The sequence below is a fragment of the Ictidomys tridecemlineatus genome, chromosome 6, assembly GCF_052094955.1.
Source record: "Ictidomys tridecemlineatus isolate mIctTri1 chromosome 6, mIctTri1.hap1, whole genome shotgun sequence".
Classification (NCBI taxonomy): domain Eukaryota; kingdom Metazoa; phylum Chordata; class Mammalia; order Rodentia; family Sciuridae; genus Ictidomys; species Ictidomys tridecemlineatus.
This window is the reverse complement of record NC_135482.1, coordinates 50,942,207-50,955,360: the sequence shown is the minus strand read 5'-3', so window position 1 is coordinate 50,955,360 and position 13,154 is coordinate 50,942,207. Positions and strand designations below refer to the sequence as shown.

The 13,154-nt window shown below is 37.5% G+C and overlaps 1 pseudogene; it reads right to left on the bottom strand.

Annotated features, from left to right (window-relative positions):
• LOC144365048 (dolichol-phosphate mannosyltransferase subunit 1 pseudogene) overlaps nucleotides 1-1,650 on the bottom strand; it is a 35,758-nt pseudogene extending 34,108 nt beyond the window's left edge.
• Between the last annotated feature and the right edge of the window lie 11,504 nt (nucleotides 1,651-13,154).

The window sequence follows — 13,154 nt, the reverse complement described above, 5'->3', positions numbered from 1 at the left end:
TCAAGTCTCTCTGATGCACCTTGGCTTCTGTCATGGCATTTCTTTCTGTGACTCTGACCCTCCTGCGTCCCCTTCAGAATAGCCCTGCTATTATATTGGGTTCATCTGGATATCCTGGATAATCTTCCTATTCCAAGAACCTTAACTCACATCTGCAAAGTACATTGCACCATACAAGATAAAATATTTGGAGAACTAGCACATGGATGCCTTTGGGAGAACATGTTTTGTATTCCAAACTCATGTTACTATTGCCACCTGAGATATCAAATCATTATCACCTCCTTTTAAGAATCTTATTCATGTATCAAAATTCAGATCAATAATGCTCTTTTTAAAGAGATTTTCTGATTCCCTAGGTAGAAATTCTTTCATCCTCCTTTGAACTCCTAGATTTTTTTTGTCCATAAGCCCCTCCTCGACTATCTAATAGATCAGAGCTTTTTCTGCTTCTGTCTTTTCTCCTCTAGTAGCAGCAAGCTCCAGGATGTAGGAAATACATTTTACTCATTTGTGGATCTCCAGGGTCTCTCTCAGTTGTTTATAATTATTAATGGGAGTTGTTCAAGTGTTTTGATTTAGCAATCAACTATTGCTGAGAATGTAGGGTCTGAATGGAGTCAGACTGATCCCTTTGACAGGCAAGAAGAAACCTCATACATTGGGTCCAATTATAGCTTCCTTCAACTCCTTCACTATTTTCTATCATTTAAAGAGAGGCAGTGGGTTGAGATAAAGAGCATGGTCTTTACCATCAGAGTGACTATATACTGCATGATTCCATCTGTTTAAAATTTAGAGATGGCAAAGCCATGGTGAAAGAAATCAGACGAGAGGTTGCTGATGAAGGAGAAAGGGGACTGACTTCAAAGAGACATGAGGGAAATTTGGGGAGTCATAGAGTTTCTCAATTATAATAGTTACATTAAACTATTATACTGTAGGCATATGAAAATACTCATTATATTTTGCAAGCTTATTATGTGCAAATTATACTTCAAAAATGCAAATTTTAAAATATTGAGCAGATTAGAAACAGCAGAGAAAAAGAAAGTGAAAGCTTAGACCAAGATGGATGAAATGAACTGAGCAGGAAAAACCTAGAAAGCAAATCTTAATTTAAAAAAAACTTTTTCTAAAATAAAAAGTGGGAGAAGTAAAGCCATGAGAAGTCAGAAGAGTTTACTGGGAAAATACATTTATATAAAATAAGCAACCTACTGGGTGGTGAAAGAATGAAAGGGAAGTAACAACAAATGAAGTCAAATGAACAAGATGCTTCCTTTTGTTCTCATTAATAGTTTAAATTCAGCAAATCACCACATCCAAGTCAATAATATAAGAGCAATTAAAATGAAAAATATTCCAGAGTTGATGGAATTATTGGAAATGAGGAAGTACAAAGGAATTACCAGGATGGGCAGAGGTGTGTTCTGAGTCAGATTTTGAGAGAAGCAATTGATCACTTTGGCAGGAGCAATACTTGAGATGGGAAAGAAGATTGTATTAGGGTTCTCTAGAGGAACAAAATCAACAGAAAGTATGATTATAAAAAGGGGATTTATTAGGTTTGCTTACTTGACCAGAAGCTGGATAGTCCACGATGGCTGTCTGTAGGCTGGAGAACTGGAAGAACCAGTAGCTGCTCATTTCAAGAGGCAGAAGCCTCAAGACAAGAGGGATCAACAGTGCTACCCTAGTCCAAAACAGAAGGCTTCTGGAAACTCCCTGGGGAATCACTGGCAGAGTCCACTTTGGAAAAGTGAAGAAGAAAGAGTCTGATATCCTCAGATGATTGAAGTAGCAATTATCTGCTGCTTGCATCTGCTACTGCTTCCTTGTTCTTCCAACTTTTATTGCAGCCTAGCTATGATCCTTTTGGACAGTGCTGTCTATGCTTACGGAGGATCTCCACTTCAGTTGGCTATCCCATATGTCAATCATTCCTAGACACCCCCTCATTGACACACTCATAAGCCTCTTAATCACCTGTATCTCTTAGTCCAATCAAGTCAGCAATTCAAATTGACCATTACAAATGTCATGAGCAAATTCCTGAAATTGGGTAATAATAAGTATGAGCAAATGTTCTTAATTTTCCTATTACTATATGTTTCTTAGCATCACCTTCAAATAACACCTGAAGTCTAACACAAGTTACCACTCATCCTTGGGAACCTCTCTGTCAGCTCATCCCAAACTTGAGTGCTCCCACTTCATGGAACTCTTTCCTTTTATGGTTCATAAATTAGCATCCTGCTTTGTTTCTCAGCTATTCCAGTGCAGATAGTAAGCATCGACTATGACAAAAATTTGATTTATTAAATTCTCACACTTAACTCTCAAAGAAATAATGACAAGTTAACCCTTCAGTTAAAGCATTTCCTCTTCAAGTAAACTGTCCATTTAATACCACAGTAAAACACCAGAATGCATCACAGTTGAATGTTTCCTCCTTGGAAAATCATTCTTCTGTCCTCTCTGCCTCCTCTAGGACTTGTGTTGCTGGATACTCTACCATGGAACTAGAAATCAACTGAAGCTTATTTGTTTGCTGAGGGCATTTTCTTAGTACAGGCCTGGAATATGGGATCATCAGGAATAAAAGCATATTTGTACATACATGAGGTGGGAGGTGAATTGGGATAAATCGAACATAAAAGGTTTGAGCCTTTCTGCCATTCTTCTATCTGCTAATGCCCCTCAAAATTATAAAATCTACCTGTGAAGTAGATCCAGCTGAACTGCAGTTCCTGGTGTGGCCTCCACAGGTACCTACAAAATATATCCTTGTCTCCGTGTTTAGTGGTCACTGGTTGCTATCATGCCAAGACTTCACAAGTTGAACTTTCTTTAACCTTGAAATCCATGGAGTAGAAGTGTTCTAAGTAAGTCTAACCTCAGCTAACCTCATTACTTTTGATGTTTCTCTTTGATCTGATTTTCCTCATTTTTCATTATTTATTCCCATTTATTAGATCCAAGTTTCCCAGGAGTTATTGGTTTAAAAGATCTATTGGAACAACATTTAATGATGCTGTTCTCTGGAGTTATTTTACCAAAATACCAGCTTGTTTCTTTGGATTAGACCAATTAGGCTACAATACGATAGACTTATTCTGCCCATGTATTTTCTTACTTCTGTCTTAATCATTTCTATTGCCAAATAGTTTACCAGGGTTTATTTGCTAGTTTTTACAGGAGGAACACACTGAGAAATTTTTCTCAGTAAGGGATTTTTTTTACATCTCATTTTGTTCAGGAAATCAGAATTCTCTGCTGGGTTCAGAGTTTAATGATTCATTAGTATAATCTACTCCCACAAATATAATTAGTAAATGGTATTGTGAGTTCTCTATAAAATGTAAACCATAAGAGTGAATCTGTATTTAAAGACAAGATGTTTTACTTTATTATTCATTTCTCTTTAGTGACTTTGATACAAAATCACTCATCATTATTTGAGGTTATTTTATTCTATTTATCACTAATTAGTTCCCCACTCATAACATCTGGAAATTATATCCAATGTCAAATCAAAAGTATATATTTATATTTACATATTCCTTTGATAAATAATCTTTTCAATCCTTTAGACTAGAATAATGTATGTATTTCTCATGGCTTTATTAGCATTAATAGATACCTATATGTTTAGATGAAAAAAAAATGGGAGTTGGAAGAAGAGAAATAGATTGACATCCCCTAAATGTTCTCCTCATGATTAAGAATAGCTTTAGTGTTTCTGTATTCATGCAACTAAGGATAGGATGGAAAAATTCAAAATAAACGCTGACAAAAAAAAATAAAACTCACTCTGTTGAGGGCCACAGACAAGTCAAGATGGCGCCTGGCACTTTACCAGGAGTAGTGGTTCGAGCCATTAAGATGATGGAGATTCCTTTATGACTGACTGCTGTATCTAGATGATAATTAAGTTAAGCTGTGTGTAATTATTAAGATGACAATGATTCCTTAATGACTGATTGATGTATCTAGATGATGTTAATTGAAACAAGCTGTGTATAATGAGTTAGGTATAAATACCTCTGCTGTCCTACAATAAAGCAGCTCCCACTGTTTCAACCTTCACAAGTTGCTTGTCACCCCCCACCCGGTTATTTTGCCCAGCCAGACTTCGGCATCACTCAAACATGTAGTTTGAAGCATTTTTTTAAGCTTCTCCATGAAAATAGGAAGATTTTCTACCCTGGATGCACAGGTAAAAGAGGCTTTTTATCATTAGACCATTGAGTACACTGTCTTACTTAAGATTCACTATATTAAGTACATAATTTTGAAGCTAACATAGTACATAGAGTTTAGAGATCATTAATTTATTCTTTGTTTTTAGAGAGAATGTGGTGGTGAATATTTATTGTCAACTTTAGGGGAGCAAGGGATGCCTAGAGAATTGGTAAAACAAACTTCTGAGTGAGTCTGTTTCCAGAGAACTCTGGTGTGCAGGTCAGTGAACTGAGTGGAGAGGGCTTGCCCTGGGTGTGGGTGACACTGGCCAACAGGCTGGGGCTGGATGGAAGAAAAAAGTGGAAGGAGGGGAAACTCACACTCGAGCCTTTGCTGACCCTCAAGCAGGTACTTTTTTCTGCTGCTGTTGCCCATAGACATCAGACTCCAGATTTTTCAGGCTTTGAACATGAGCTTGTGTCAGTCTTTCTGGGGGGCTTTTGGGCCTTTAACCCCATTCTGAGATGACAGAGGCTGCATCATTAGCCTTTTTCTCATTCTGAGACTTCTAGCTTCTTACACTAAGAGGCTACCAATTTCCCTGGCTGTCCAGCCTGCAGATGGCCGCTGGGGGACTTCTCAGTCTCTATGTAGACAATCTAACAAATCCATGAATATATTCTGCTTGTTCTGTTTCTCTGGATACCGCTACTAATACAAATAGAAACTGAGGACCAGGAACATTTAGACACAGATATATAAAGGCAAAGTCAAGGTAAAAAAAAAATAGATTCTGATTCCTAATTTATTACTTTTTTTCTACAGCCCTACTATCTGCTCAATAACCAGCTTTTTGTCTGTAGTTCATGTTTCAACCACATAAAATCGTACCAAAATAACCTGAAATAAATTTCTTAACAGTCCCACCCCAAAGCCATAAACTCAAAGGCTTATTAAAAAGAAATATGTTAGCAGATTGTTGAATAATAGAGGTAGTAAAGTCTAAAACATGATTTCAATCTATGAATGCATTATTCACTAGCAGTTTGATCTCTGGCCATTGATTTAACTTCTAGGAACATCAGTTGGTTTATCTGTAAAGTGAAGTGAAATTATGGAACATTTTTGCCTCCTCCTTCCTACTGATATTGTGCCATTTATAAGCCAAGCATCATGATGAGCACTTTACATGCATTATTATCTAATTTCTTTATAAACTTTATTTATTTTTTGTATTTTAAAAGGAAACATTATCTCTACCATAAGTGGAAAATTAATATCACTTGAAATAAAAAGAAAGTCACCACAAAAATAAAGACAAGTATGAAAGCAACAATACTATTAAGTTCTAGTTGGACATAATTGCTTGCCAAAAACTATGCTTGAGGCTGCCATCTTTTGATTAGAAAGGGAGATTAACAAATATTAGACAGGTGTGAAAGATTCAGCATTGGCCAAACAAGAGTTCCTGCTAAAACACACACACACACACACAGGAGTTCCTGCTTCCTATAAGCAGTGGTATTAAGGATGGGTGCAAAATGAAATGTCTTTATCACCACTGATTCAGGGACTTCATGCCTTGCCTTGAGAAGCCCTGAAATTATCTTGCTTGCTTTCAGTGGAGCATGTCCAACACTTTCTTTGGAGGGTGTGTATTGGATAGGGTGCTTGCTAGAGAATAAGTGAGATTCAAATTTGAGCCCCAACTGTCACTGAATGGATCATGACCTTAGGAAACCCTGGTGTCTCTGAGCCTCAGTTTCTCATCAGCAGGATAAAGACAATAGAAACTGATTTTAGAAGTTTGCCTTGAGCTTGGACAGAGTGCATCCTGTTAAACTTTATTTATATAGAAGAAAAAGCTTCTTCACACAGTGTGCTGTAAGGATGAATTAATATAACACATGTGATACAAAATACGTGGTGCTCAGTATGTTAAGTGTTTCTCTTTTTCTTTTCTAAATAATATATACATTATTTTTCTTGACTTCAATCAACAACTATTGAACATCTACTGTATACCCATTGCTGTGATGTGTACCATAAGTATTAACTGAGCAATGGCTTCTCATCTCAAGAAGCTTAAAATTAATGATATAAAATTAATAACCTGAACCAATTAAAGAACAAATTTGTCAAAAATGTAAGTAGTTATCATAGTTAGCATATACTTAACTAGTATTAAATTAGTATTAACTGGTTTACTAATTGCTAACTAGTGATTGATTAGCATTTAGTGTTAAACTGGTATTACCTGGTAATTAATATTTTTGAGGCATTGTTCTAATCCATTTATATATTTTTACTTTATTTTCAAAATGCCCCAAGAAGAGGGTTCTTTTATTATGCCCATTTTAAAGATGAGACACAGAAAGGTTAAATAAATTTCCTAAGGTCACCCAGCCAGTAGGAAAAGAGACAAGATCCAAACTCAGGTAACCAGCTCCAGGGGCCATACTAGACACTGAAAATGCAATCAGGGATCAGATAAAGAAGTCAGATGAAGGCAACTTAAAAAAAAAAAAATGTTCAAAATGAAACTTCAGTAGACAGTAAAGTGCCTGGAATTTTAAGTGAACTGAGAGCAGGAGTTAGTACATTCTGTGAAAAAGAAATAGCATAAAGAAAGAATTAGAAGCAAGATTGAGAAATCTTGACATTTCTTCATTCACACTGGCAATAGCAATATTTTGTAGAACATTAATTATGGGCCAGGAACTTTGATAAGTGCTTTACATGAATCATTTCAATTTTTCCATAAAATAATTTACATGGAGATAGGTACTCTTACTTTCCCTATTGTTCACATGAGGAAATCAAAGTACAGAGTATGAAGTAACTTCCTAGGGCTCAGAAATAAGATACAAACTCCTACCATTATTATATCCCCAGCAAACTTTGGGGGGGTTATCAGTGATAAAATAGGAATGACAGTCCTTGGAAAAAGATTATCACAATCTTTCGTGATACCATCTCCACCTATTTTTATCTGGATAGAAAGTAAACTGTTGCAGCCGTGATGTTAGCCACAGAAGATGCTTAGATCCGTATTGTCTCCAAATACCAAGGAAAAACTTCAACAGAAGTTATTAACTGGCCTAAAAACATATGTTCTCAATCACCCAATGGCAGCCTTACAAAAATGCAACAGGGTGTCCCTTCATTCTGGATCAGATTCAGTTGCCCAATCTTAACTGCCCAATTTAAAATAACCAGTGTTCAACTAGAGAATGAAGATTTTCAAAAGGGACTAGATATTCCCCTTGATGTAACCCAGATATCTTCTAGAGCATATGGGTGGCAGAAATGTTTAAAAATTATTTTTTCAAAGTGTTCAGAGAAAGCCTTCTGAAACCACCTGGTGAAAAGCATTCATTCTCTGTTCCTTCAGTTCTTGTTTACTCTGAAATTTCATTTAGTATTTACAAAAAAATAATCTGTTTTGAGCATGTAGACTCAGGCTCCGGAAGACACTGCAAGCACATTAAAGGTAGAGACTATGAGTTCTTCCCCATTGGAGCACAAACTGGACCATTCCTTCAGGATTCTGTAAACAGTTAATCAAATATAAACCCCCTCCACAAAATTGTCCATATTTTTGCTCATCTTCAAAATTAATTCTTCACTAGGTGGGCCCTAAGCCATCTGAACGAAGTATACTCCTAAAAAAGGAATATATGTGATTCATTTGAGATTTCTACCATGTGAAAGAAGAAAGAATTTCAATTGCACTATTAAAGTTTTCTCTTTTACTGATTGCTCTGAGTGTGAAGTCACTCAAAATGATTCTAAATACCAAAATTTATATAGTGTATGTTTCACAATTAACTACATTACACAATTATTATAAGCCTTTGTTTTCAAGAAAGGATGACAATCAATATAGGAAACCACCTTGAAGATGTCTTTAGTATATTTATATATTGTCCACCCACATAACAGCAAAAGTATGATACTACACTTTCAAAAGGTACACACTTCCTTTTAGATGGATCAGGCAAAATGAGACACAGAGAAATCAGAACAAGTTGCTACAGAGAGATCACTAAGATATTCTTTTTTCTCTTGAATTTTGATTGTCAATTTGCATGCTTAGAGTAAAATATGAGGTCATCTCTGTTTACTGCAATAACTAAACAAAGGAACCATATTCTTTTCTAAATGAAATTAAAATTCAACTTGATTGATAATGGCTTAGAGCATTAAAAGTTACATATATACATACACACACACATACACACACACACACACACACACACACATAGGTATGAGATTTGATTTTGCACTTGGATAATGGACCTTTGTATTGTTTCTCCTTACTCCAAGTGTGTATGAATTGTCCACACCACTGAATTAAGAATTCTTGAAGGTGTATCTTCTTCCTAGGAAGAGAGATAGAGAGATGCACTCATCTGGCCCTTTCTGCCCAGGCATGCTCCCAGCTATTCCATCTCAAGGGTCTTTCCATCTTTTCTCAGCCTCTTCTGAGAATGGAGCTTGGATCACTTTCTGCTTCCGAATTCTGCAAACAAATCTGGCTGTTCTAGCTTCTCCTAAGTTTGGGTTTCACTGCCCTGGAGTCGAGAGGAGCAGAGGAGTTAGTTCATGGCTCCATTCTCTGACACTCTGCAGCATCTATCCTTTCCTCCCCCTCTCTTTCTCCTGACTCAGGCAACTTTAATCTCAGTTGGGAAGTTCCCCTCATCCATCTCAAGGTCTTCCAAGTTTCTTGCTTATACTTTGGGTCCTTGCTGCTGCCTTTACAAGCAATACTTTTAAAACTTAAACCTAAACAAAACCCCTTTTTTTCTGATTTTTCCCTGGCCCCTCTTTCCTACTATATTAAATCTAGTTTAGCTTAGTGCAGCCTGAATTGGTGGAGGAATGGAAAGAAAGAAAAAGAAATATCAGTAAAGGATTACTCTGTATGTTTGTCAGGAAAATGAAATCCTTATGAACAAGAAAGGCTTCCCTGAAATGGGTAGAGGTTCACACTAAGGAGGTTGGAACGTGAACATGACTTGAAAGTAGATATAAGAGAATGCTGAGATGTTCCCTCTAGTGGTCTCTGTGTGACAGGGGCTCATTCCATTTTTGCTCTTTTCCCCTGAGTTATAGAACCATATCAAGTTTATAATTTAAAATTACTCCCCTTAAGCCCTATTCTCCTGTAACCACCATTGTCTTTTCAATGGAGCCTTGTCACCTGGAGCCGAAAAGAACAAAACTATCAGGAGAAAGAAGAAGGCCAAGTGGCCCACTTCTTACCTGTAGGAGGCCTATGGAAACAGCAACATTATAAACAACATGAATGGCAGCCTACTGTCTTCATAGATTTTTCTGCACTGTAACAAAATACCACAGACCGAGAGAATTATACATAAGGAAAGTTCACTCAGCTTCTGGTTCTGGAGGCTATAAAGCCAAGGGTATGGCATTGGTGTATGGTGAGGGCCTTCTTGCTGTGTCATAATATCATGGAGGGCATCACATATTGAGAGAGAGAACTAATGGGCTAACGTGTCTCTGTTATAAAACCACTAATCCCATATGGGGCTCCCCTCTTCGTTTCATCTTCTTCTAATCATCCCCTGAAGGCCCCACCTCCAAATCCCATCAACATTAATTTCTAATGCATTAATATTGGAGGGGGTCATTCAAACCATAGTACCTGTGTGGAGCTGATCTGTGAAGAGGAGCACATGGTAAAGAGAAGTGGCAGTGAGGAGGGTGGCCTAAGGCCAGGCCCAAGATACCCTCCCCTGACCTGTACCAGAGGACATGGACCTGGAGTTGGTTCAATGGTGTGAGGATGGGGGACGTATGGTTACAAGGGATAAACACGTAACAATAGAAAAGATGGGGAGGGTGTACTCAGCCGATTGCTGTAACTCTTCTCCATCTACCTCCCTGGCCACTTCTGCTCGTCTATGAAGACTCAGGTCATCTCCTCAATCCTTAAGTAGGACTTAATGCTTCCTTTTCTGGGATTCCAAAAGGCTTAGCTTATTTCTCCACTGTAGTGTGTCACCTTTCTGGAGCTCTTTGGAAGAGAATTGCCTTCACTCTAGGATCTGGTATTTAATGGATGCTTAATACCAACTATTAGTGAGAGAGATTAGACCCCAAATCTCTGAGAACTAGGAATCTATAGATAAAATAATCCCATAATCATACTATAGCCATACCAATATATTACAGCTGACCTTTGAACAAGATGGGGCCGGGTCACCAACCCCCCCCACACACACACACACATAGTTGAGCATCCACATATAATTTAGACTCTCCAAAACTTTACCAAGAGCCTTCTGTTGATATAAGTCTTACTAATAACATAAACGTTTGATTAACACATGTTTTGGAGGTTGCATGTATTATATATGGTGAAAAATATGTGACAACTCTGAAAGATCATCTTTTACTGTGAAACAGTTTTCTGGAGAGGGAGCTATTCATGCTGAGATGATTAAGGTCACACACATTTGAAGCAGTTACTTAGAAAGTTTGTATTCACCTCAGTAGCAACAGGAGATGGCAACAAAATTGTTACAGTGGTACAGTCTTGCCACAGCCAATTTTATGCAATTATCATTTAATACCATATCATTACATTTCTCTCAACAGCAAATGATACCATGTATGGTCTATCAGTGTGTGTATCTTGATAAATTTTAATTGTTATAAAAGTATGTTTTATAGCATTAAATGATCAAAGAGAGTGTTATCTACAGATATTTTATAGCTTCATAATATTTTTCTTTAATTTTTTTCTTATTTCTAGGCTACGTAGTTCACAGCTTTTTGTTTTTGTTGTTTTGTTTTGCTTTTTGGTGTTGGGGATTGAACACAGGGCCTTGCTCATGCTAAGCACACACTCTCTACTAACTAATCCCCAGCCTGAAAGTTTTCCCAATTTGACACAAATCTAAAGAAAAAAAAAAACTATAACTATATCCACACAGTTCAAAACTATGTTGGCCAAGGCTCAGATTTATTTATAATTTGCTTGCAATATTTAAATTTGTTGACTCTCAAAAACTGCCTGAAGTTAATTCAATAATGTTGGGTCCATTTATTTTAATCTAAATCTTCAATTGTTCTAATATTTCCCAATATAAAAGAACCTCCCTTCAGAGGAAAACTTCTTAGCCAGGATAGGTTAGATTATACTCTGAGGCAAATAATTCCACATAATCTCTTACCCACTTTCTACACGTCCCTGGAGGCCTGCAGTACATCTCCTCACCCTAACACCCTCACTGATAGAGTGCTTTGTGGGAGGCCAACCTTACAGGTGACTGAGTTACACTCCCCAGCTGGGTGCTGAGGCGCTCAGTCACAGAAATGGATGTATCTTGCTACAGCCCCATGGGTGAAGCTATGCTCACCTGTTGTTTTGTAATATAACCCCTTGCCCTGTTTAGGATAGAATCTTCCATGGAAGTTCCTTGTGTGTGTCCCCTCCTCTTACTGTGCCCTTGGGTGTGGCCTACCCAGGTGTCAGTCAACCTGCTGACAGTGGACATCATGAAGATAGACTCAGCCCCCTGAAACCTGACCCCTTGCCTCATTTGAATAGCTTCTCCTCAATAAAAGGGGTCAACATCAACGTGTACTCTCGCTCTGCTCTCTCTCTTTCTGCAGACCCTTAAGGTCAGAGGAGCCGTCACAGCGACCCCAAAGAAAAAGGTATTTGTGTCTCTTGTGTGGTTATTTCATGCAGCCCAGTTAGCCCAGTTGTGACCCCTGAGCCTTTTAGTCGCGAGAACAGAAACCCGGCAGTGCTTGCCATCTCTTATGAATTCATTCACTTTAATATGAAAGAGACTCAAATAAAATCACCAGAAATGAACCTAGGAAATTGATTACACAATTGGTAGCTTTGCAGTATGGAGATTCCTTAGAAAACTTAGAATGGAACCATGATTTGACCCAGCTAACCCACTCCTCGGTCTATTCCCAAAGGCCTTAAAATCACGCTACAGTGATGCAGCCATCTCAGTGTTTATAGCACCTCAATTCACAGCAGCTGAACTGTGGAAACAATCTAAATACGCTTCATATAGATTAATGGATAAAGAAACTATGGTATATATACACAATGGAATATTACTCAGCCTTAAAGAAAAATGAAATCATGGCATTTATGGGTAAATGGATGAAGTTGGAGAATGTCATGCTAAGGAAAGTAAGTCAATACCAAAAAACTAAAGGGCAAATGTTTTCTCTGATAAATGGATCCTGATCCATAATGTGGAGAAGGGGACAAGGGAAGAATGGAGGGACTTTGGATTGAGCAGAGGTGAGGGAGGGGATAGCAGGGGAGATGGTGGAATGAGATGGACATTATTACTCCTAAGTATGGGTATGAATGCATGAATGGTATGACTCTACATCATGTACAACCAGAGAAATGAAAATGCTCCATTTGTGTATATAAAATTAATTAATAAAATTTTTTTTAAAAAAAATAGTGAAACAATCAAGAATATTCATGATAAGAGGGGAGAAAAAAAGAATTGATTGCTTTGCTAGCACAATGGCACTTAGGGCCAAATTGCTAGCACAATGGCATTAATTCTCAGGCTTCTACCTCTAGTACTTGAGAGATCCAGAGCTAAGAGTAATTTTAAGAAATGTAGAGATTGTTAGTTGTTGCAAAGTACAATTTACATGCTGCAAGAAGAAAGTGATAAGCTCAAGTCAGCCACCTGGCAACTGAGGGTACAGTGTGACATCAAGAAGTCCTCCATGGACACAGGTACAAGAGAAGACATCTGCAGCTGGATAAACAGTGCTGAAAATCAGATCCAAGAGTCAGTTGTGGGAAGAGCTGAATTACTAAACTCCCCATTGGTTTCTTGTTTCTACATAACAAATTATTATAAACTTAATGATTTTAAAAAATTATTACCTCAAAAAAATATTGTTCAGAAGTCTGACACTGTTCTCCCTGGGCT